Raw genomic sequence first — 24,962 nt, 5'->3', positions numbered from 1 at the left:
AGTCTACAAAGTGAGTTTCAAGACAGCAAAAGCTAAAGAGAAACCCTGTCTAGGAAAACAAAAACAAAAACAAAAACAAAAAAAAAAAGGAAAGAAAAAAAGATTTAATCTCAAACTGTGGGAGCTGGTGTACTCCTTCCTTTAATCCCAGCACTCAAGGCAGAGGTTGGTAGGCAGACCAGCCTGGTCTATAGACTGAGTTCTAAAAACAAAACAAAACAAAACAAAATTTAATCTTGACTGAACCTGTTAATCACCTAGCCAGGAGTCTACCTGCCCCCAGGACAGTCGGCTCATCTGAAGATATGCTAAGGAGATGAAAAAATGGGGTGGGGGTAACTAGCCTCATAATGAAATGACCAGGGGCTTCCGAAAAGCCCCTCTGATGCCATAGTCACTGATAAATTTGCCCACATTTTGAATTCTGAATCCAGAAAACGTAATTTTTCCTTCTCTTTCTTTCTACGCTTTTTTCTAAAAGCCAGAGCATGTTTTTCCTGACGCTCTCGGTTGTCTTACTCACTCTCCCACCTCGTGCTAAGCACTAGAACATGCCACCCCTGCTGTCTTGGATCCTAACTCAAAAGTCATGACTTTCTCTCTTTTTCCACCTCCTTCCTTTCCACAGATCTGCAGCTCATCTGTACTGCTGTTTTACCTCAAACACTAGTAAAATGGTCCCCAAGCTTCCAAGTTCATTTTTAAGTTATCTTATTAAGAGAGAAGCCAAGATCAGCTCACTAACAATATCATCTAGTATTTTCACTTAATAAAACATTTTTTCATACCAAAGTCATTTCATTCTTCCAAAGTCCAAAGGCATCACGCTCCATCACATGCATACATAGCAGGACATAAAATCCAACTGCTAGAGAACCAGACCATGAACTGATTACACCAAAGCTCGTTCTGTCTGTATTAAAAAGACTATTTTGATGTTTCAATAATAATCCTCTAACTTGAACAGTATTAAATAGCACTATAAGTCAGTACTATAAAAGGATTATTTGTTAATTCTATACTAATCATCTCAAAAGAAAACATGTCAAATATACCTTAAAAGAGACACTTGTCTGAGGACACTGATAACTCCCCGAGTCCCTATGGTGTCATTTCTGTACCTGTGAGTGGGGCACTATTTCCCAGGACTCTCCTGGCTCTAATTTCCCAGTTATCACAGTTGGGTCTCCTCTGCCCAACCTTGGTATTTCTATTACTTTGGTCACAACTTGCATTATCCATGCCTTTTTTTCCTCATCCACAGAGAAGAAAAACTTTTAGAAGGTTTTAAATCCAATTAAATAATAAAAAAAAAGCAAAGAAAAGGAAAGGAGTGACAGAACGAAGGACTCAACAGCTGAAGCACCTAGCAGTTGAGTCTGATGAGAACATCACCATTTACAAGCCACAGCAATGCTGGTTTTCTCTCCAGTTTTGGGAGGGTGGGAATCAAAGCTGCTGTTCACACATTCTCACCTGAAGGGATTAGGGAAGACTTGCTAGTCTTCCCAATTTAGACTCGTGGACTGAATGCACCTGAACTACAGGAGAACAGCTGAGGGTCCACACAGCATGAGGGCGTCTGGGACGGCTTGGGGATGACCTGGAGGGTTAGTGCTGACAAGTCCAGGAGGTGGAGAGTAGATGCAGCAGGGCAGGGGAAGAGAATGAATGCTGACCCACTTTCCTCCCTGAGAACCCTGGAAGGAGGAGCCAATGACTGCTCCTAGCTGCTCCTTTTCTGCAAAAAAGGAAACAAAGTTCAGCAGGCCCCAGTGCAATGTAATCCAAGAGAATGTAACCCAAGAGAACACAACGTTTGAAGAGATAAACAGAACACTCTAACACCCAGAGAGCTACTGTCCCTGGCATCGAGGATCAAGGCGGCTTTGAGTTTGGTGACAACTGCATCAGAGAAAACTATTTTCTTCCTAAGATAGGCAAATTATAAAGAGTTAAGAAGGAAAGCAAAGACTAGGCTATTTCACAACTGGCTTACAAAAAACATCAAATTAACTTGATATTCAATGATAAACACAAATGATGTATGTACTCAGGACACATGAGTAATACAGGTACCTAGAGGCTGGAAGAACATTGGATTTTCCTGGAATTACAGATGGTTAGGAGCTCAACATGGTATCAGACAGTAATAATGCTTCAGGCCTTAAAGCTAACTGCTAATTAGGGTCATCTAACAGGATCAATCTGTCATCAGTAGTTTAATGCCTCTGCTGAAATCATATTCATTTAGAAAACCCTCACCAAACAATCAAAATGTTTCTCAAAGCTATTTATTTGTGTTTGTTTATTTGTGAGCTTGTTTATTTTTGAGGCAGGGTCTCATGTAGCCCTGGCTGTCCTAGAACTCAGTATGCAGACCAGGCTGACCTCGAGACTAACACGTCTTTCTGCCTCTAGCTCCAGGGGCTGTGATCACTGAGGGCATGTGACAGCACACCACCCAATGCTGCCAAAGCTTTCAGCACCGGCACTTAGATCTTCTACAAGACCGGTACAGCGCATTCAGTAGAAACAAACTCTTTAAGGAAAGAACTTCAGATGATTTCAGGTCCTTGTTCTAGAAAATTAGTATCCATGTTAAAAAAAAAAAAAAACTATTTTGTTCCGGGTAGTGGTGGTGCACGCCTTTAATCTCAGCACTCGGGAGGCAGAGGCAGGCGGATCTCTGTGAGTTTAAGGCCAGCCTGGTCTACAAGAGCTAGTCCAGGATATGTTCCAAAGCTAAAGAGAAACCCTTTTTGGTCAAAAAAAAAAAAAAAACAAAAACCAAAAAACCCAAAACTATTTTGTATGAATTTGACTGGTCTTCACATCAACAATACGCTGTGGACAAAATTACTCTTCATGGTGCACCTTAAAATTCTGAACGTGCCATCAATGAAAGTGATTTAAAACAGTTTCTAAAAGAATATAATTTTAAAAAAGAAAATTTTTGAATAAATAAATAAGATATTAAACTTTGCCTATTTGGATAGTTGAGCCGTTCTGCAAAGAAAAAGTTCACTTTTTTTTTTTTAACCTAACAAAACTGACTTCCTATTTATGCTTCAAGAACAATGCCCGGTAAAGACTCAGAGAGCACACACCCAAAGCTGAGCTCAATTCCAAGAGTCCTCAAAGGTCAGAACCAAACTGAGCTAACTAGCAGTTGCCTTCTCCGAGACGACAGTTAGGAAGAGGTTTTTAGGTAGAAAATAAAAAATCCAATCTTTGCGAGTCATTAGAAGGCATCATAGCGTAAGAAGGCCGAGTCAAACGGTAGACAATAGGAATGTAAGGAGACAAGCCCTACCTACTCTTTTAATTTCTTAAAACTCTGTGTGTGTGTGTGTGTGTGTGTGTGTGTGTGTGTGTGTGTGTGTGTTTGTGTGTGTGTGTGTGTGTGTTATTGCAAAACCTGAACAGGAAACCACTTTTCCTACTGCTTTTTAAATTCTGTTAAAATTATTGTACAAAAAGTTTCTGAATTATCAAGCTCCAAAAAAATGGTATCTCAACTGAACCTACACAGGTTATGATAGAGTTACAACACTTAGCAAATGTAAAAGTCTGGTAAGAATTTGGTAAGATTTATGTCGATAGGAATGCAACCTTAATAATTTGCTAGTCCTGTTTGACCAGTGGTTCTCAACCTTCCTAATGCCACCACTCTTTAATACAGGTCCTCGTGTGGTGATGACCCCAACCATGAAATATTTCTGTTGCTACTTCATAACTGTAATTTTGCTATTGTTATTGAAAGACCTGGATGAATCCAGACCCCTCTGGATAGAGCCAAAAATCTAGATTCAGTGTCTCTGTTTCAGGAACCAGCTGAAGATAAAGTTAGATTATAATCTTGAGAATAATCTTGAGAAAAAGGGAGTTAGCCCCTTGTGATTATCACTAGTATTTTTTGGAATACTGTTTCAGGAACAAGCTGATTATAATCTTGAGAATAATCTTGAGAAACAGGGAGTTACCCCCTTGTGATTATCACTGGTATTTTCGGAATTTTCAATGACGCCCTCCCTACCCACTTTGGATTACTGGGTTGTGGTTTCTTCCCTTAAAAACCCTTCTCCCAGTTACTCAGGTAGAACTCCTCCCCTGGGTGGGTTATGAATCTCGGCCCCAGTGCACTAGTTCCTGTCCTGCCAAATAAACCTCGTGTGATTGCAGCAAGGGCGGTCTCTCGTGAGTTACTGGGGGGGGGGGGGGGGGTGTCGCATTATCCCGAGACTTGAGTGAGAGTCTCCCCACACGGGGGTCTTTCATTATGAATCACAATAATCTGTTTTCTGATTATCTTAGTCAACCCCTGTAACAGGATCATTTGACTCCCAAGGGTTGAGAACTGCTGTATTAAATGAATAAGTGTATCAGATTATAACTTCCTATTGTGTTTTCTATACATTATGAGTTATGCTCTAACAGAAAGCACTCAATTCTACATAAATAAAAACAAACATTTAAATAACAATAGTAATTATGTAATGTGTATCTAACTTAGAGCTGATTCCACAACTTGCTAGATGGCCAAATTTAGGAAACAATTTACATTTCATAGACTTCTCCTGAAAAAACAGAAAAAAGAAAAGCATTGTATTAATAACAATAGCCATCCCCACTTAGCAAACTCAGCTGTGTCCACACATAAGCTGGTTACTTCTTTGTCAAGATGATACAAAGTCACCTGGTGATTGATGGGGGCGAGCCCAGGCCACTGTGGGTGGTGCCATCCCTGGGCTGAGCAAGCCATAAGGAGCAAGCCAATAAGTAGCACCCCTCCATGGTCTCGGCATCAGCTCTAGTCTCCCAGTTCCTACCCTACATAAGTTCCTGATTTTAATGATGAACTATTATATGAAAGATTAAAATAAAGCCTTCTGCCCCCAAGCTGCTTCTGGCCATGGTGTTTCATCACAGCAGTAGAATCTCTAAGGCAGCCTTCAAGCTCTGCATTCAACTTAACATTCTCCTGACACTACGGAAAACTGAATCAACTGTTAAACTTAGCAGTTGTGGCCCACCTGCTTTGAGAGAAAACTGCTATGGGAAGGAAGCCTTTCAAAAGACCCTGACGGATCTGAAAATGGACTACTTGGACCTCTATCTTATTCACTGGTCACAGGGACTTCAGCCCGGAAAGGCAAAGATGATCAAGGCAAACTCCTCACCAGTAAAATAACCTTTTTGGATGCCTGGGAGGTCATGGAGGAACTGGAGGATGAAGGGTTAGTGAAAGCCCTGGGTTCTCCAACTTCAACCACTTCCAGATTGAAAGGATCCTGAACAAGCCTGGACTGAAACATGAACCAGTGACCAATCAAGTCGAGTGCCACCCATACCTCACTCAGGAAAAACTGATCCAGTACTGTCACTCCAAGGGTATCACTGTCACAGCCTACAGCCCCCTGGGCTCTCCAGGCGGCCTTGGGCCAAATCAGAAGACCTTTCACTACTAGAGGACCCCAAGACTAAATAGAGATTGCTGCAAAGCACAAGGAAACCTCAGCCCAGGTTCTGATTCGGTTCCACATCCAGTGGAATGTGGTGGTGATCCCCAAGTCTGTGACACCAGCACACATACACAAGAACTTTCATCAGGTCTTTGATTTCCAGTGACCAGGAGATGGCCGCTTTCCTCAGCTTCAACAGAAACTCGAGGGCCTGCCTGCTGCCTGAGATGGAAGGGCCCACCTCAGCGAGGTTTCTAGTTTTTATAGACAAAGTTGGAAAATTCCATAGGCAAGGACAATGACAATATGCATATTAAAATCACAAAAAAAGGGGCAGGTAGAATCTGACAAAGCAGTACTCAGGAACAGGTGACCCAACCCAGGAAAGAACCAGCATCCAAGAGAAAGTACCTGACATTCCAGACCATTAGATAAAGCTACTAAACTCCCTGGATTCACCCCTGCTCATCTTAATCTCTTTGGTGATAACCAACTTTAGGGATGTCCAGTATTTGTTTATTAGTAAAGGAGGGGCATGCTGTTTTCCTGCTCTGTGCCTATCTTCTACAGAAATTTCTATGAGGTCTGTTAGCAGGTAATTTTGTGGGATTGACTCTATGTAAATTTGACTGCTAGAACAAAGAGTGAATGCCATCGCTCCAGGCCTCTTGGTGAGGGGAAAAGGAGCAAGGTCATTCTGTTGCTAGCACAGAAGTCAAATTGCTGAGGTACTTTGGGAACAAATCCCATTTCAAAGGAAAGAATCAGGACTTCACAAGATTTTTACAGATATGACAGTGACTCTTCCAAAAGACAAGTGTTCCCGCAGCTCTGCAAAACAGGTTGCTCCATGTGGACGTGGATGCATGCACTTGTGGACGCATGCACTTCCCGTGGATCTACCTCTTGGTCCGTCAGCTGTGCATTCACTGTCTAGTCTTGTGGGCTCCAACACTTAGCAGCCCACTAGCTTCCACCAAAACACTAAGAACGTAAGATTCTCTCCATCTACTAAACCCAATTCCCCTCACCATCGTATTTAGTTAATACAGAACTGAACAGCATTCTACAGTGGAGTACACTGCTCAAATACACACTTATGAGCAACATCACTCAGATTTGGCTCAGAATAAACACGCTACAGTTCCTTGGAAGCAAAAGCAGTGCTTACATCACAGTTAGAGTCGTAGGTAATTTTCAGGGTTCTTATGAAAGGTTGCCGTGGACAGGCAAGAACACCCAGTACAGGCAGAGGAAACAGCAGCTCTGTGTCCTCGAGCTCACAAGCTGATCATTATTAGCAGAAAAAGGTGCACACAGAGACACACAGAAGTACAAGAGAAAAGAAATTCCAGAGACTTCACAGAACAACAGTGGAGTTCTATAAACCACTCTAAGCAGAAAGAGTACACAAAACTTAGGGACAGCACACAGATTTAAAGCACGTTCAGAAACCAATCCTCTCGCCTTCTTGCCTAAGGTCCCAAGAGCTTTTTCCAGCACATGAATTCTGTGTTGCTGAATTATGGTGACAATGACAATAAAGTGAGACTACTACGTCAAAAACAGTCATTACTGACATTTGAAACTGTTCTCTTGAACTTTGAAATCAACTGCAGCACAAAGGAAAAGCTACGACCTATTTTACTTCTTTGTGTGTGCAAACCAAAATAGAGTACTTTAACATTCTGAAAAGCAGATCAAGAAAAATAATCACAAAGGGGGAAACATAATTGGGATGGAAGAGAGGGCTCAGAGGTTACAAGCACTGACTGCTCTTCCAGAGGACCCAGGTTTCATTCCCAACACCCACAGGATGGCTTACAACCATCTGCAACTCCTGTTCTAGGGAATCTGACACCCGATTCTGGCCTCGGTAGACACCAAGCACACACATGGTACAGAGACACACATACATCCATACACATATAAATGCTTTAACTGTAAAAGCTGGCCCTCTCTTCAGGTAAAGCTACTCACTCAGGGTCACAGTGACAGAACCAACTGGCTACAGGATCTTGGTTTTCTTTTCAATTCACTGTAAAATGAAAGCCACAAGAAGTGGTACTGAGAGATGAAATGCTTTCCGTGTGTTGTTTATAAAATAAAACACTTCTTGTTAAAAATAACTCAAGGATAGTGTAGTACCTTCTGCTGATTCAGGGAGAGCCTTTAATCTTACTGATGTGGGGGAAATGATAAAAAGTAATGTCCTGGGACTGGAGAGATGGCTCAGAGGTTAAGAGCACTGGTTGTTCTTCCAGAGGTCCTGAGTTCAATTCCCAGCAGCCACATGGTGGCTCACAGTCATCTATAATGCGATCTGGTGCCCTCTTCTGACGTGCAGGCACACATGCAAACAACAGATAAATCTATAAAAAAAAATAATAATGCCCCAAGACTGTGACTATTTTCACACTTTTATGTGTGGGCATACAGGAGGCAAACAGAAAATAAGCTGTATCTAAGGTGAATGGGAAGAACCTTGTGTAAAGGAGAAACTAGTCGCTAAATCAAAAAGAGTTCAGCGTAATTCTACCCAGAAGCAAACGGGACAAAAGCTATGGAGACATGTTTCAAGGAGAGCCTAGAGCAGGAGCATGTTACCTCATTTTAAGGAACTGGGAACTAGATCAGTGGTTCTCAACTTGTGGCTCAGCCCCCTTTGGCAAACCTGTATCTCCAAAAATATTCACATTATGAGTCATAACAGTACCAAAACATAATAGTTACAAAATACCAACAAAAATAAATTTATGGTTGGGGGTCACCACAACATGAGGATCACATGAGGATCACAGCATTAGGAAGGTTAAGAACCAGTGGATCAGACAAAGGAAGAATAGACTATTTCCTATACTGATGTCAACTAGTAGTTAATGTTTAACAGATGACACTAAAGATACCGCAGGAGGCAAAAGGCTCTGTTTCTTCGTTGGAGCAGCAGTCTTGGCAGGCTTTTCAAACACCAGCCTCCCACAGTGCACCAAAGCCCACAGGCTTCCCCTGTGAATTATGGAGAAGGAAGTCTTCAACAAATTATCTACAAGAACAACTGTTTCTGCTGCTACTATAGGTAGATTCCTGGCAAATTCTACTGAGAACTTATCCCATCAGCCAAAGACACAATGTCTCCAAGGCCTGGAGCTCAGGCCCCAGGTTTGCTTCTTGCTTGGGTGCTGCTCAACCACAACCCTCAACTTGTGCAGATTTGAGCTAGATATGGCTGCACCTGCTTGTCATCTGGAGGATCGCCAGGAGGATGAAGCCAGCCTAGGTTACATAGCATTGGAGGATGAAGCCAGCCTAGGTTACATAGCATTATGTCCCAAAAAACAAAACAAGGCATGGTTACGGCTGTGCCAACATCTCTCTCTCTTGCTGCTTTAGGCCCCACTCACCCTGACTGAGCTCCATGCAATTCAGGAGAGCTACAACTCTCCAATGACAAGGACTGCCTTCTGCTCCTGATCCTCCTGCCTCCACCTCACATGTGTGTCCCTGCTCTCAGATTAGCCAACTTCTTAAACTAAGAAATTCTCCAAATATTCTTTGCTCGAATTACTATAATTTCTCCTCTTTGTCTGGGGTCAGAGAAACAGAACCCTAAAGCCAGAATGGTAACTATGGGGGCAGTGTTCAGGGTTTTCAAGAACCTAGGATGCAACTAACACCTGGCTTAACACCTGCCCAGACAAAGCATCCACAACACCCAGTTTGATTTCATTACTAAACACAAACATTCCTTTTGTCTGGTTTAAACTTTAGTACTCAGGGGTTTCCCTCAGGTCCAGGAAGAGTTACCAGCTTCCATTTTCAAAGAGCTCTCGATCTACTCTGATCTTAGAAAGGCAGATGCCCAGAGTTACTGAGGGTACTAGAGCACCAGTCTCCCACTGAGTGGCGAAGCTCTAATCAGAAAGCACACTGTCAGATTCTAGAAAAGCACCTGAGGGCTTTCATCAAGTGACAGCTTGAACAGTGTTAACTGAAGCACATGATTTTTCTACTCCCTTTCTCCTCTACAGACCTCCATAATCATTAACACAACTATATATGGGCAAACAGAACAATAAGCAAAATATAGAAATCTCAAAGGAGTAAGGGAACAAAGAATTTGATGACACAAATGTCAATCATAAACAACAGTAACATCTACTGTGACCTGAGAACGTTTCCTGTGACATTTCAAGTTGACAGATGAACAGAAAAAAAAACGCACTCCACAGACGTGTGCTAAGTGCCAGAAAGTCTATTACCACACACAGGGCTGTTCTGCTGTTTGTTCTCAGTGAAAAAAAAAAAAAAAAGTTTTACAGGAACCAAACATAGGAAGTTTGGGGATTTTTGTTTTTGTTTCTGAAACAGGTCCGTTTTACAGCCCCCACTCCCTAAAAGCACTGTGTAAACCAGGCTGGCCTCAACCTTCAAACTGTGACAGTCTTCCTCTTTGCTCTCCCGGTGCTGAGATTACAGGCAGAAACTACCCTTCCTGACTAAAACAACAGGCTTAAGAATAATAACGTTAAAAAAAATGACACTTTTTAGTAACTTGTGATATTCAACATCACTGCTGCAAACTAGTTAACTTTTTTTAAACAGCTGGCTGGTCCAGGGTAGAAATGTATTGTCACATGCCTAGAGCTCACAAGACAGGTTTTTCTCTAAGAACAGTAAATATGCACAATTTCTTCCAGTACAAACAATTTCTTCCAGTACAAACTGAGACGACTCCTTACAGGAAATATACAAGAACTGTGGCTTCCATCTGCCAGAAGGGCAATTTAAGCAGCTGTGGGGTTTTTGTTGTTTTGTTTTGTTTTGCTGGTTGGTTAGCTGGTTAATTTTTTGTTGTTGTTTAACCTCCAACACAGTCTGGGATGGTGGTTCTCAATCTGTGGATCTCAACCCCTTTGGCAAACCTCTATCTTCAAAAATATTTACATTATGATTTATAACAGTACCTAAATTATCCTTTTGAAGTAACAACAAAATAATATTATCTTTGGGTTCACCAGAACACAAGGAACTATATTAAAGGGTTGCAGCATTAAAAAGGCTCAGGACCACTGTATTAAAGGTCTCAGTGTTAGGGAGGCTGAGAACCACTGGATTGAAGGGTTGCAGCATTAAGGAGGTTGAGAACCACTGGTCTGAAAGGTTTTAGGGCAGAATAACTATTTCTTCTGCTTTATTGATTGAACAAAAATTCCATTGTAGCTAGTAAATTTCTAGATTAATTCACAGGGAAGGTGGATCCCACTATGCACTTCAAATTTAATACATTTAAAACCAAATTGTCCTACCTAGCCCCTCACCTTTCAAATCATCTTTTCTCTGCAATTCTCCCCAGTGGCTTTGATAAAAGTCTCCATCACTACCTATAACAATTTTTGCTAGGTTATGATAATATATATTTAAAGCATCCTGGACCATTCACTTTCCGAAGGGATGTAATGTTTAGAATATACTCAGTAATGACAGTTTTCTACCACTGCCTTAATGAACCACCAAGTCTGTTATTTTGTAATTGTGGAAGTCACAAGTCTGACACTGGTTTCCCTAGAGTAAGATCAAAGTGTCACCAGGGAAACAATACCAAAAATATCAGGGTCCCAATTCCGGGCACTGCCCTCACATAAAAATTGTCATTTTCCTGAAGCACATGGGGGGAGGCTATTTCCACCATACCTGGTGTGTAGTGTGTGTATGTACACATGTGTACACACATTTAATTAGTACCAACTACATCTACTTTGTTAAATGCTTTTGTGAATCAATAAAACCAATGACTGCTAAATATTGGTAACACAAGTTCTTAGTACAGGAAAAGCAAGCTTCTCTCTCATTGTAAGTAACGACGCATTTCATCCTTTTAAGAGCCAAAATAATTTAATAACCAATTATGATGAACAGATAACATCTCATTTTTAATTTGATTCCCGAAAGAACGTGTTTAAATCATTCTAATCAAATCAACTCCATTAAAATGACTTAAAAGTTACTCTTTTAGGAGAGGATTTACAATGCATGTTGAACCAGCAGAAACCACAGAATGCTTTTCTTGACACTAAAATCCAACTGATTATTTTTGTTTTCCAAAATTTGCTCCTATGTGTGAATATGAAAACTACTACATTTTTTTTTTACTAACTACAATTTTTAAATTGACTCTAGGAATTAGAGATGTAGTCAAACTCTCCTAGCTGGCCTAAGGCCGGAGGGAAATTCTGTCATATAAGCCATGCCTATAACCCCAGCACTCAAGAAGTGGAAAGAGTCAGCAAGATAAGGTGAAAATTATGTTCAGCTTCATAGTCCATTAATGCCAGCTTGGGCTACATAAGACTGTCTCAAAAACACAAAGCATGCATGCATGTACGCATGCATGCATACATACATACATACAATCTAGTCACCAAGAAACAGTGATGAGCTCGGCATGGTGGTACACAGCAGTAATCTCAGCACTTAGACCATAAGGCAGAAAAACAGTGAGTCTGAGTGTTAGAGTTGCAAGCCTAGGCTACAGAGTAAGACTGTACACACACACACACACACACACAGAGAGAGAGAGAGAGAGAGAGAGAGAGAGAGAGAGAGAGAGAATACTAATGAAAACTGAACATACCAGGAGTCAGGAGTCACAGGATAAAATAAACTGTCCTCACAACTATCACAAACCATGGAATTGAAGAATGTCTATTTCCTTCTACTAGACTTATGGCAAGACACAGGTAACAACAGCAGAGCGCTGGGTGATCCACCTACCTGCGGCTCCATAGCCAACAGCTCCACAATGAAGTCACCAACTGGCTGACCATGCATGCAGAGAAAATCTCCTGATGTCAGTTACGGCCTCAGGGCAGCTTGGACTCTGAACGCACCATGTCCTCATGACACAGTTCCACTTCAAAGAGAATCTGAGCGCTCACTGTCCACAGCTCTATCATCACTATCTGTGACATGGGAGCTAATATCAAGCTGAGCTTTTTATGAAGAGACCCCTCACAATTACCTGGCATGATGGTCCCGGACAGTAACACTGCTCCAATCACTGTGAACTTCCTTACACTTTCTCATACTTCTTCAAAGACTCCCCATGCGCATACTACGCAGAAGCAAAATTAAACAAAATGCCTTTTGGTTTATTATGTTATTTACAATGTCTTATGAAGAACAGTGACTATAAGAAGAGCAAAGAAGCCAGGCATGGTGTGGCATCTGCCTCCTACTAGCATTTGAGAGAAAGGTAGGTGATCCCTCTGAGGAAGAAGCCAGCCTGACCTACACAGGGAGCTCCAGGCCAAAAAGAACTTCAGCGGGCACTGCATGAAAAGAAGAAATGAAAGAATATTGGTTCAACATGCGCAAACACAAATGAACCACATCTCAAACCAAATTTAGAAACACACACAGTGCAGTCTAAAACAAAATGGCATAATCAACAAACTTTACAAACAGATTTTCTGGGCTGAGAGACAGCTCAGTTGGTAAAGTACTTGTATGAAGCCCTGAGTTCAATTCCCAACACTACAAAGTAGTGGAGGGGCACACGTGGAATGTAACACACCAGGTGGCAGAGGGAGATCACAAGTTCAAGGTCATTCTTTACTAGGTGGGGAGTTTGAGGCCAGCCTGAGACACCTGATACCCTGTCTCAAGAAAAAGTAAAAAAGTTAATTTTTTATATCTACCAGAAAAACCTGCAGATCTCTATTTATTAAAAAAATGAGAGAAAATAATCCATAATCCTTGTTTAAAAAAATCAAACAAGTATGTATAAAAATATGTATGAATAAATATGTACAAATACATAGGCTGGGGAACCTATTCTTGCAGACACAGACTCTAAGAAGCTGCTATGATTTACATAATGCTACATTTCTAGCCCCTTAAGTCTAAAGGAATCAAAGACTACTCACTCACTATTTTCTTTGCCACAGCATCGCTGTAACCACTTGTTTGGGAGTTTACATCACTGAAATAGGATCTCATGGAGCCTAGGCTGGTCTTAAACTCATTATATATGAGAGGATGACTCCGAACTCTGAATCCTTCTACCTCTACGTCCCAAATACCAGAATTACAGGCTCCACTTTTATCATGTATTTATAAGATATGGATATTCACTGTTCTTCACTGCCTTGACATTCAAGAGTATCCTGATATGATGTGTGTTTCAGATGTGCGGTGTACATGTGTATATGCATGTATTTATGAGCATGCATGTGGAGGTGTGCATGCACATGCATGAATAAGATGGCCAAAAAGGTAAATTTGGAGTGTCTTCATCAATCCACCCTATTGAGACAGGGTCTCTCACTGACCCTGGTGCTCACCAATTCAGCTAAACTGGCTGGCCAGCTAGTCCCTGGGACCCTCCCATCCCGCTCCACCCCTCCCCTGCTAAATCCCAGGCATGCTACTACTGCCCCTGGGTTTTCACATGGGTGTTGAGAATCTAAATTTACTTCCTGCTTGTGCAACCAGCACTTTGCCAAATGAGTTGTCTTTGCAGCCCCTCTCAAATTCTTAAGGTGCACAAATTTGTTTAAACATCAAAGCCTGAGCAATGACTAGCAACCCAGGAGCAGAGAAAGGCCCACTGAAGGAGAAATTTCTTTAACTTCACTGATTTCAGTAGTTTAAACCTCCCATTTGAATATGCAATTTACATTAATGATCACAATAAAAAAAAAACCACATGGAGCTGGGTGGTGGTAGCACACGCCTTTAATCCCAACACGTGGAAGGCAACGGCAGGTGGATCTCTGAATTCAAGGCCAGCCCAGGACAGTCAGGGCTACACAAAGAAACCTTGTCTGGAAAAACACAAACAAACAAAAAGACCAGATGGTCCTAGAGGTCACGGCATTTTCTCGTTAGTGATACTACTGGGGAATCCTCATTTGCTCCATAAACAGGTTTTCTGTTAAATATATTACAATTTGCTGCATTTGCCAGTTTTTTATCAAGCTATCAGAGGCAAACTATCTAAGAACAAAAGGTTTATTCCTTGCATACTTGGAAAAGTTAAAGCTATGCCACACCATGTTCTCAGTTTTCAAATCAGCCCTCTTGTTTGTAGCACGTGGTAGTGGATGGCAAAGAAGAGGGTCAGTGTTGGAGTACAGAGAGCTGGGTGGGCAGGCTCCCTTTTAGAACTGCCTCTAGCTAGAGAATTACCTGGGAATGAGCACCATTTATTTTAATGACTCCCCAGGGTCTGAACCCAACAAACCCAAAGACCTTCCTAAGACCTCCCTACCACCTCTTGCACTGCCACACTGGGTACCAGTCTTAGAACACTGACTAGTTTCTAGGTGTGAAGCGTGTCTAAACGTTCAACTACTAAACACATTCAGAGTGAAAAGCTGGTGTGGAAGCTCTTAGCATCCCATTCTCCCAATTCCTACGAACTCTAGCAAGTAGAGGCACATGATCCATTACTGTTCACTCACCAGCCAGGAACCATCAGGTCAGCAGAAAAAGAAACAAGAAACATTTGCTCTGGTTCAAACCACAGTTCCCCAAAGCATGGGGCTCCAGGACGCTGGCTACTTTGAACGTGGAGAACGTACTGGAAAAGCCTCAGAAGCTGGCCCTCTGAGTGCCTACCTTATTTCTCCTGCTCCATTTCCCTCCACAGCTGGACTCCAAAATCAGTACTCCTCTTCTCTAAAGCAGGTTATAGAAATTATAGTTCCCACCCACAAACGTGAGCCAGAAAATCTGGCATTTTTTTTAACTCTTGTACTCAGAGCCAGTAATGAAACTCTGACCAACCTTTTCTGAAGGATCCAATCGCTCTCATTCAGGCATACTGACCTGTACCAAGTGGAAGGCACAGAGACACCAGGAAGAATCTTTGCAGACAAGTTTGCTTGGCTTTGCCCTTCCACCACCGCACCTGGCCACACCTCTTGTCTAATTACACTTCTATAGGGCTAGCCATTCTTCAAACCCTCTGAATCCACACACCTCCTGTGTCATACAATCTACTACACTAATCCATACGTGCACTACGCTTTTCTCCTGTAGGGTATCACATGCAAAGAGGAGTTTCGCTCCCACATGTCTATTTCACCTTTTTTTTCCTTCTGAGGGGACGGGATTGAGATAGGGTTTTACTAATGTATCACTGTTTCCTGGAACTTGGTTTGTAGATCAGACTGGCCATGAATGCAAGAGGTCGCCCGCCTCAGCCTCCCAAGTGCTGGGATTAAAGGCTGTGCTACCACCAACCTGCTCTATTTTAGTTTTTAAATTTGTTCCCCCCACTCCAGTAAAAAAAAGTTCATCTACTGGGTTTGGGTGTTGTTTTGGTGGCGAGAGCAGTCCTAAGGATTGAACCCAGAGCCTGATGCAGCATCCAATCTGTGTTGGTATCCAGACAACTGGAGCTTCCAGATATAACAAAGTGAAAACAATGGAACACACATGATCTGGCTCCATCTTTTCTATCTGCATACACACAGAAGAAACTGTAAAGTGGGTGTAATTCAAATTCCAAAACATTGATGTCTTACAAATATAGATACAATATCAAGAAACCAAATATGTAAATAAACTGACTTTTATATAAGCACTTTACCATTTCCTAATCATTTAAATAAAGATTTCACATGATCTAGAACAAGAAAATCAGGTTGTTTGATACATAAAACTCACTGTTGCAATGTGTGTCTATGTGCCAGAAAGAGAAAGAGATACAGAACAGCAAACAGAATCAAAGATGCCACAGCTAAAATGAAGTATTTCTTACATGTTGAAGCAGAGGAGTTTTTCCATCACTGGTCAATTCTGAACTCTGACATAACACAGGACTTGGCTATGCTCCAAGAACGTCGCACGCCAATTACAGCGGCTAGAGCGTTGGGAGGAGACAGCATCACATCATCCTGAAGCGTGAACAGGCAGAATCCACTACCACACTGACCAGGAAGAGGGTCAGAGCTGTCTTTACACAGGACTTACTTTTAAAGATGAAGATGAAAACAGGAAAAAGATCCCAAGAAATGAACAATGCATGAGAAAAGAAGTTTTCTTTAGCCAGTGGCCAATGCTAAAGTCTATAACTATATAAATTTATGTTTTTTAAAAAAGCACTGGGGCCATTTAATAGAGATGACACAGAGGAATGATGCCTGGAGCATCAATCCCAGCCCCTCCAACATACTAGCCGCACCTAACATACATCACAAGGATCAGTTGAGAAGAAAGCATTCAATGGTGCTTTCTTCTCTCTCTCTCTCTCTCACACACACACACAAAGTGTTTTGGGTTTTTACTTGTCACCTGACAACACAATCCGGGTTTTCTACGACAACAAATATCAGTAAACTGGATGAAAAGGAAACCCTGGATTAGAGGATCTTACTGCGTACACGGCTGCTAGAAGAACAAGGAAAAAAGGCATGGTGACAGAAAATACCATTGAGAGTAACAGTGGAAAATTTGGGGTGACCTTTTAATTTGGTGCCTATGTGATTAAGAAAATATTAAGGTTATTAGGATAAAGAGAGGGGAACAGCGATTCAAAATAACAGAATGGCAGCCAGTAAGAACTGATCAGAGAGAAAAGCAGCAGCAAGTCTCAAGGTTAAAGAACATGAGCTGGTAATGCAAGACCAGAACAGAGGGGAGAGCGGGCAGGCACAGCTAGAAACCACGAAGACCCAAGCCAGGCAGGAGCACTGGGGTGCTGGCTCAGAGCAGGAAGAAACCACAGTCCTTCACATGGGACAGCCCTTCCCATGCAGAATAACTTCCAATTATGAATTGAACTCACAAGAGATTGCTGTACAAAGTATGCAAAACTCGCAAGGTGTTGAAAGCTACTGATTATTCTAATTCAATTCCCAACAGGATACAACTAATAAAGAATACTTATAATTAGATATTTTTCCAGTATCTCAAAACTAGGAGAACTGAGTTCATCTTCTTCTGAACCCACACAGCTGACTTCAGGGAATCTCTTTATTCTCCCTTTGTTTACTGACAGTCAATTCTCAATTTCATGTCTACTCCTCGCACTTTGCCTTCTCTCTCTAATCCCAGTTCTGGAAGAACTCCTGGCAAAATCTGAAACGACTATTCTTAAATCCCTAATTGGGATTTTAGTACTCTCACATTTTTGGTATGTAGTAAGTTTTGTGTTCTTTACCCTGGCCAAAACAAGACAAAACCAAAGTCAAACAAACAAAACACAGAAAACAAATGAAAAAAAAAAAAAGAGAGAGAGAGGGCTAACAATAATTTAAATTGGTGATATAATCTAATCCCTTGTGCTTTTTGTTTAAAAAAAAAAGAAAAAGAAGGGGGGAAAAACGCACAAGATCCAAAACAGAGTTGTTTATTTCTGACTACTCAGTGGAAGGAATGTGTCCAGGTTAAACTATAAAGCAAGCTTTCCCATCAGCCATAGGACTGCCCTGTTTCTGGTGGTAGGAATCTTGGAGGGCCTCAGACAACTACTAAGCTCCAACTTCAGCCATTACTCTCAATTTCTGAAAACACACTCAGTACATTCCCGATCCTCCCTGCTTCAATAACTAAAAGCGAATGGATTTTATGTGCCACTAAAAGTATTTTCCTAGGCTGAAATATTCCGCTCATAACTTGTCATCCTTCACGGGGAAGAACAGCTCAAATCTTTGACTATACGTGGATTGCGCATCAGATACATAACAATTATACTTTATTTACATCTTACTATTGGCTATATTTCCTTAAACTACAGCAGTTGCACCTGCTGTAAATAAAGATTAATATACCACAAGAGAGTTATGTATTTTTAACACCCATGAAAGAAGCAAAATTTAATTTCTACTTTGTATGCTTTTCAACTTACAGAGGTTCAACTATTTTAATAAGAAACCACCAGAAACCTCATCTACAACAACACCATGATAGTTTCCTACACCTCTCCAGAAACTTCTGATAAGGTCGTTCCATTCAGGAGAACAAGGCAGAACCCAAAAAAATGCAGTTCTAGTACTCAGCGCACCCACAAAAGCAAAGCAGCCCCAGAAAGGCCAGAGGCAGGCGCTCCGGGCCTCCTCTGACTGACCACAGAATCAGGAAGACACTACTTAAGCCTTTATGAAAAACAGCACCAGCATATTGTTGCCAGAAATAACTAAGGCACCATAGAACCACCTCTTCGTGTCTTTTAAACCCAGTTTCTAAATAAAACGCTCACAACTAAGGCTATGGTCTAAGGAAAGGCACGTTAAGAACAAGATGGTTGCCTGTGATTACTTTAGTAGCGTTTTCCTTGGAAGCTATCAAGATTAGCATAAGCAATACATTGTTAATAAAGTTAGTTGCAGCATGAACCTGTTCCCTTACAGTGTTATTACTAGCAAGTCGTGCAGAACCGATATTCTTCCACTTTCAGACTTCTCCCTAGGGGTCACCTAGCAAAACATTTCATCCGCGATTTCTTTTCTTATTTCAGTACAGACTTCTAGGCACTGATTTTGTATCATACTTCATCAAAAGCAACCTCAAGTTTAAAGAATTAAAAGCTGCCATATGGTATTAAAACTTTAAAACATGCAATAAAGAAAAAGTAAGCTTTATGTAATCTTTAGGCAGGCAACCCCTCATGTAAACACTGACGGAGCTCTATGTAAACACTATTCGACCTGCTTCATTAGAAAGTTATCACATGTGGCCTTAGATTTTGTGGCAGTCTCAGCATACTAAGTTTCAAAACACGGGCTTGCAGGCTCATAGGCCAGGCCAGGCAAGTTCGTGTTTGATCCGGGCACTTCGGAGGCGAAGGCTGCAGAAGCCAGGAGTTCAAGGTCAGCTTCCCCTACACAGGAGGTTCTAGATCACCCTGAGCTACAAGACAAAGTCTCAAATCACAAAATACACAATCAGTTTTTAAGGGACTTGCTATTGAAAGTGTGAAGCCCATTTTAAATAGTGGCATTTAAAAATAAAGTATTGAAAAAAAAAAAAAGTGGAGGGGTCCTACACTGTTGGCCCAAAAATCGATATTCTATGTACGACTCCAATGTTGTCAATAAATACACTCTCCACACGCACCGGCAAAATCCTGAATGGCTGACTGCATACACTTGGAACTGGGTTACCCTGAGCAGAAGGAGAATAAACACTGGGACTGGGGAGCAGAAGCCTGAAACAGGGCAGGAGTCGTGGGTCTTCATTGTTTGGCAGCTTTTTCTTTTTTCTTACAGAGCACGCAGTACTTTAGTAATGAAAAAACTCCATTGCTAAGAGGATTCCTCCTCCTCCTCCGAGCCCAAATTCTTCAGAACTGTAAAGGTACAGCTGTGGTTTCACGATTTTCAAAAGACAAGCATAAACGAAATAAGCTGAAAAACACCTTGCCTCTCTGCAAGACAGCTCGCCCTGCTTCTCCCGTTTTTCTCCCCGCCGGGGTCTAAAATGCCAAAGCAGCAGACGCGCAGGGCACTTACCTTGGACGCAGGAGACGCTCAGACAGCAGCAGCGCCCGCTCCGGCCGCGGAGCCCAGTCCCGGCGTCACGACCTGCGTAGGCGGGAACCCTCCAGGCCAAAGCAGCAGCAGGCCGGCGGCGGGCGGAGCGCCGCAGACAGAGCCGGCAGGGCCGGGCACGGCATCCGCCAGTGCCCGCGCGGAGGGCGGGGCCCGACCCGGCGACCCGCGGACCGGGGCAGCCGGACTGTCCCGGCCTCCAGGACCGCCAGGGAGCTGCGCATGCGCGGGGCGCCCCCCCCCCGACAGGCACCAGTGTCAACACGGCCGGGAACGCCCCCTCACCCACCCTCAGTCCGGGTGGACTCCGCCCCCTCGGTGACCGCCCCGCCCCTTGACCAAACAACGCGAGACTTGCCGAGGCGGCCGGCCGCACACGCAAATCCCGCGAGAACTCCCGCTCTGGGTTTTGCCAAGGTTTGTTTTGCTGCGTCTGTCCGGTCCGGTGCGTCTGACAGCCCCGTGATCGTGTTCCCCACAGTGTGGGGTGATGCACGGGCTGCATGTACCAGGGCTTCTCACCCCTCTCCTCTCAGTGTCTCTGTGGCGGCTGACAGAGCCTATGCCTGCCCATCTGGTGCGGTCCCCTCGGCAGACGCTGGTGTCGCCTCTACGGGAAGGATCAGAAGCAGGGGAACCCCGCCGCCGATGGGCCTCCGCGTAAACACATCTCTTCCAACTATGAGACTTAGTGGTTTTGTGGATTTTTTTTCTTTTCGTTTCCAGCGCATAAAAGACATGGTCTCTCAAATGCTGTAATTTATTTCCATCATGTGTTTCCCTCCAAACCATTGCGATGATTCAAAACCTTAATGGGGTTCCTAAAGAAAATAGAACACCATTGGATGCCTGGTGTCGTGGCATCTGCTTGTAATCCTAGCACTTGGGATGGTCAAGGCCTGTCTGGCTGCAGACAGACATCAGGTCCCTACCCAAAAACAAAATTGTCTTGACGCCTCGGTTACAAGTGTACAGTGTTTACAAAGTGTCCAGTGTTTAGAAAGAACAAACTGGTAAAGTCAGCATGCGATCACGAAATGATCAGAAGAAAACAGTGAAGTTGCTGCTGCGGTGACTTGACTTTGAACTTAACAGCGTCTCTGTATTTGCGTTTAAATCACAACGGTCTGTTCAGTGAGTTTTTAGCTCTGAACTGGAAAGCATTATTCTGTTCTTTTGTCCAAGACTGTGGGTTAGAGTCCTTAGTCCCATCTTTGGAACTTTTGCCTGGAATGAAAGCACACCTCATCGTGATGGGATCACAGTCTTTCAGGATTAGTTTTCCTATACTCCAGACAGAAAATTGAGCACTTACCAAGTGGGTATAATGTCTCATGCCATGTAATCCCAGCAGCTCCACAGATGAAAGCAGATCAGGAGTCCAAAGTCACCCTCAAATACATAGTTCATTTAAGGCCAACTTGCGTAATATGAGACTGCCTCAAATAAATAAATAGAATTGTACCATAAACAAATTAAATTCATATGATAATATAAATACGAAGAAGTTCCTTTAACAGTCTCCAGGCAGGCCTCAAACTTGAAATCCACCATGCCAAGCCTCGGCCTTGGGAGAAATTACAGATGTGTTCCATGCCACCTGTTCTAAAATAACAAACTAGAAAACTTTCTTATTTTTCTACCTTTCCTCTCAGTCCCTGTGGGAATTGTTTTTTAAATAGGCCTTTTTTTTTTCTATTGAATTACAGTTGGACAACTTTTTTTTTCTTCCCTCCACCTTCCAAGTGCTGAGATTATAGGTGTGTGCCAGTGGTCATGTTTATCAAGAGGAAAATATGTACTCTGTTTCTAAAAGGACCAGGGCCTGCTCTGCTGTGTTGAGCTGCCATCATCACGCAATAACTTTCTGTGTCTACACATGATGCCCACCCGTGTTTTTAATCATGTACCGTGTCTTGCTTTTTTTGTTTATTATTTATTATGTTTGTATGTGTGTCCCCACAGATTTGTAATCTAGGAAGGCTGAGTGCTGTGGGTGCCAGGCTGGTTCCAAAACTGTTATATTGGTCAATTTTTAAATTCTTTCATCATCTAAATTTATTTAAAGATTTTAGAATTTACATAGCCTACAGGCAGTTTGTTCTTGGCATCCTTGATCTATCTTTGGAGAAAGCCTGGTCTTGGGAATAGGAGTAACACTTGCTGTAATGATTTCATTGTTTATACCAGGTGGCTTTACCTTTATTACTCAGCAGGAAATACCACAGGATAGTATATGGCATGGCACTCTGGTCACAAAACCATATAGGCAGAAGCCTTCTAATATCGCAAATGTTCACCCTGGTATGTGTCGGGGACCAGCCTCAACAAAAATACCTCTTGCCAGGGTAGAGGCGTGGGGTTTAAAAAAAAACATTAGTAAAGAATATGAAAATAATAAAACGGAGAAACATAGAACATAGTACCGGGAGAGTATTCCAGTGAGCACTGAAATTTGTCCACATTTGATAGCCGAGTGCTTGAAATACCCCTGACCCAAAAGGTAGGAGTAAGACAAAAGACTGCATTAACATGATACAAGGAAATAGACTTGCGAATTGAAGGTCACGGGCTACGCCCACAGTTAAGCATTCTGTTGCTAGAACAAAATAATTCAAGCTCACTTCCAAGACCAAAACATTCTGAAGGCAAACCACTCCCTGGGCGGAATCCAGTGTTATCTCCTTATGGGAAATGAACTTATTTGGGTTCTTAGACTTTTATTTTTGTTAGGAACAGATCTACTTCTCTATTCCTGGAACACAAGGTCTGGCTGTTAGCCACACCTGGTGACAATAGAGAGCGGAATGCCAGGTGGGACCTTTGTTTGAGGTGGAAGCAGACTAACCTTGAAGGAACTAGAGCTAAATTCCTACTCTCCAACCTTTGTTCAAAGTGGAAATAGGCTGACATTTTCCGGTCTCCACCAGTGTGAAGACTTCTTCTAATCCTAGCACTAGCGCAGTGAATGCAGCGTGATCTGTGTGGAAGCAGTGGCCGGTGGATCTCCGGGAGTTCAAAAAGAACAGCCTTGTCTAGATATTGAGTTCCAGGACAGCTGGGGCTGCAGAGAGAGATTCCCAAAGGAAAAAGAAAAACTGTGCAAGGCCAGGAGGTGGAGAAATAACTTAGTGGTATAGAGCACTGGCTACTCTTCCATGTGACCAGGGTTCAATTCCCAGCACCGACGTGGGTGCTCACAACCATCTATAACTCCAGTCCCAGGGGATCTGACAACCTCTTCTGACCTCTACAGACATGGAAGGTGTACAGTATACAGACATACATTCAGGCAAACACTCAAAAACACATTACAATAAAATCTCAAAAATATCTTTTGAAAGGACGCAAAGCCATCCCTGGCTAGATAACGAATTCAAAGCAGCATGAGCTCCTCGAGACTCAGCTTAAAACACTCCACCCCATCCTCCCAGAAAAAGAAAAAGGAAATGTTCTGTCATTTAACTGATAAGGCATTCAGCAAAATGTATTATACTCAAAGTACAAACTAGTCTCATCCTCCTGGTGGCTCATATTTGATGCAGGCATGACCTTGATATTATCATGTGTTTTCTCCAGCCTCAAAGTTGGAGGCTTCCTTCTGGTGCCAAGTTTATTCCAGTACCACTGTTACACAGTAGCCCGAGGTAATGGTTTATGGACCAAATCTACCCTAAAGCCTGAAAAATTTGCTCATATTCATCATTGCACAGTCAAAGCCTGGGAAAGGCGCGAACTAGAACCCTACTAAGTCTGGAATGGTTTTGTTCTGTCGTTTTGTTTCCTTGCTCTATTTTACTCTTTCCCTCTCTACCCCAACTCCAAACCCATGATAAACACACTTTCCCTCTAAAGAAACTTTTTTTGTTCTGTTTTATTTATCAGTGTTTGATAAATGCAATCGTTTTCTTCCTGATTTTCAAGGACATAAGTATAGTTTGTTGGGAAGATAATAATTGTCTTAGTCCAATAGAGCTACTACAATAAAGTACCATAAACTATACCCGATGAAGACAAAACTTACTTCTCGTCATGCTAAAGCTGGGAGTTCAAGATCGTACCATGATTAGATGAAGAGTCTGGGGTGGGCTCATCTCCTGCTTCGTCCATGACAGTTACAGGAGCAGAGCAGTTCTTGCTTGATGGAGCTCCCTATGGATCTACCTTCACAGACCCTAAAATGAAGGTTCATGTGGAACCATGGTCTGTACCCTGTCACTTGTATTTAAGTAAATGCTGATTGGCCAGTAGCCTGGAAGTATAGGTGAGATGACCAGGCAGGAAATAGAGGCAGGGCAAGGAGAACAGGAGAATTCTAGGAAGTAGAAAAATTAAGTCTGCAGTCATCACCCAGACACAGAGCAAGATGAGACTGCCTTGCCGAAAAAGGTATCATTCTATGTGTCTAACACAGACAAGAATTATGGGTTAATAAAAGTTATAAGAGTAAATAAGAAGCCTGAGCTACTAGGCCAATCAGTTTATAATTAATATAGACCTCTGTGTATTTCTTTGGGATGGAATGACTGCAGGACCTGGTGGGACATAAACCCCCTGTCTACAGGTTCATGTGAGTTCTGAGGGGCTCACACATTCAACCCAGAATACTGATATTTTCTACATTAGAAGTAGACCTGGGAGCCAGGTGGTGGTGGCACAGGCCTTTAGTCCCAGCACTTAGAAGGCAGAGGCAGGCAGATCTCTTGAGTTCGAGGCCAATCTGGTCTACAGAGCATGTTCCAGGACCCTAGGGCTATACAGAGAAACCCTGTCTTGTGGTGGGGGTGGGGGAACATAGAAGTAGACCTGGGAAATATATCCCCAGTGTTTTGATCCCCCAGATCCAAGATTTACCATCACATTTTAGAAAGTGTTACCATTTATGTATTGGTTTTGTTTTTGTTTTTTGATTTTAAAAACAAAATCTCATATAACCCAAACTGACTTTGACCTCTAATGTCTGATTATGACCATAACTTCTGTTCCTCTTGTTCCCAAC

At 42.4% G+C, this 24,962-nt stretch overlaps 1 protein-coding gene across 4 annotated transcripts in view; it reads right to left on the bottom strand.

The window, feature by feature from the left end:
- Pcmtd1 (protein-L-isoaspartate (D-aspartate) O-methyltransferase domain containing 1) overlaps positions 1-20,056 on the bottom strand; it is a 71,716-nt gene extending 51,660 nt beyond the window's left edge. The window contains exon 1 of one of the 4 annotated variants that reach the window (XM_087897095.1): positions 19,925-20,056. The gene's annotated coding sequence lies outside the window, so the exon portion shown is untranslated. Of the gene's footprint in view, positions 1-1,476; positions 1,742-12,483; positions 12,734-19,924 lie in introns of those variants that run through there. The other 3 variants (XM_087897098.1, XM_087897097.1, XM_087897096.1) reach the window with 3 other exon arrangements.
- Positions 20,057-24,962: the final 4,906 nt, after the last annotated feature.

Source organism: Myodes glareolus, chromosome 16 (assembly GCF_982192425.1).
Source record: "Myodes glareolus chromosome 16, mMyoGla1.1, whole genome shotgun sequence".
Classification (NCBI taxonomy): Eukaryota; Metazoa; Chordata; class Mammalia; order Rodentia; family Cricetidae; genus Myodes; species Myodes glareolus.
The sequence above is the reverse complement of the archived record's forward strand: the minus strand, read 5'-3'. Positions and strand labels throughout refer to the sequence as shown.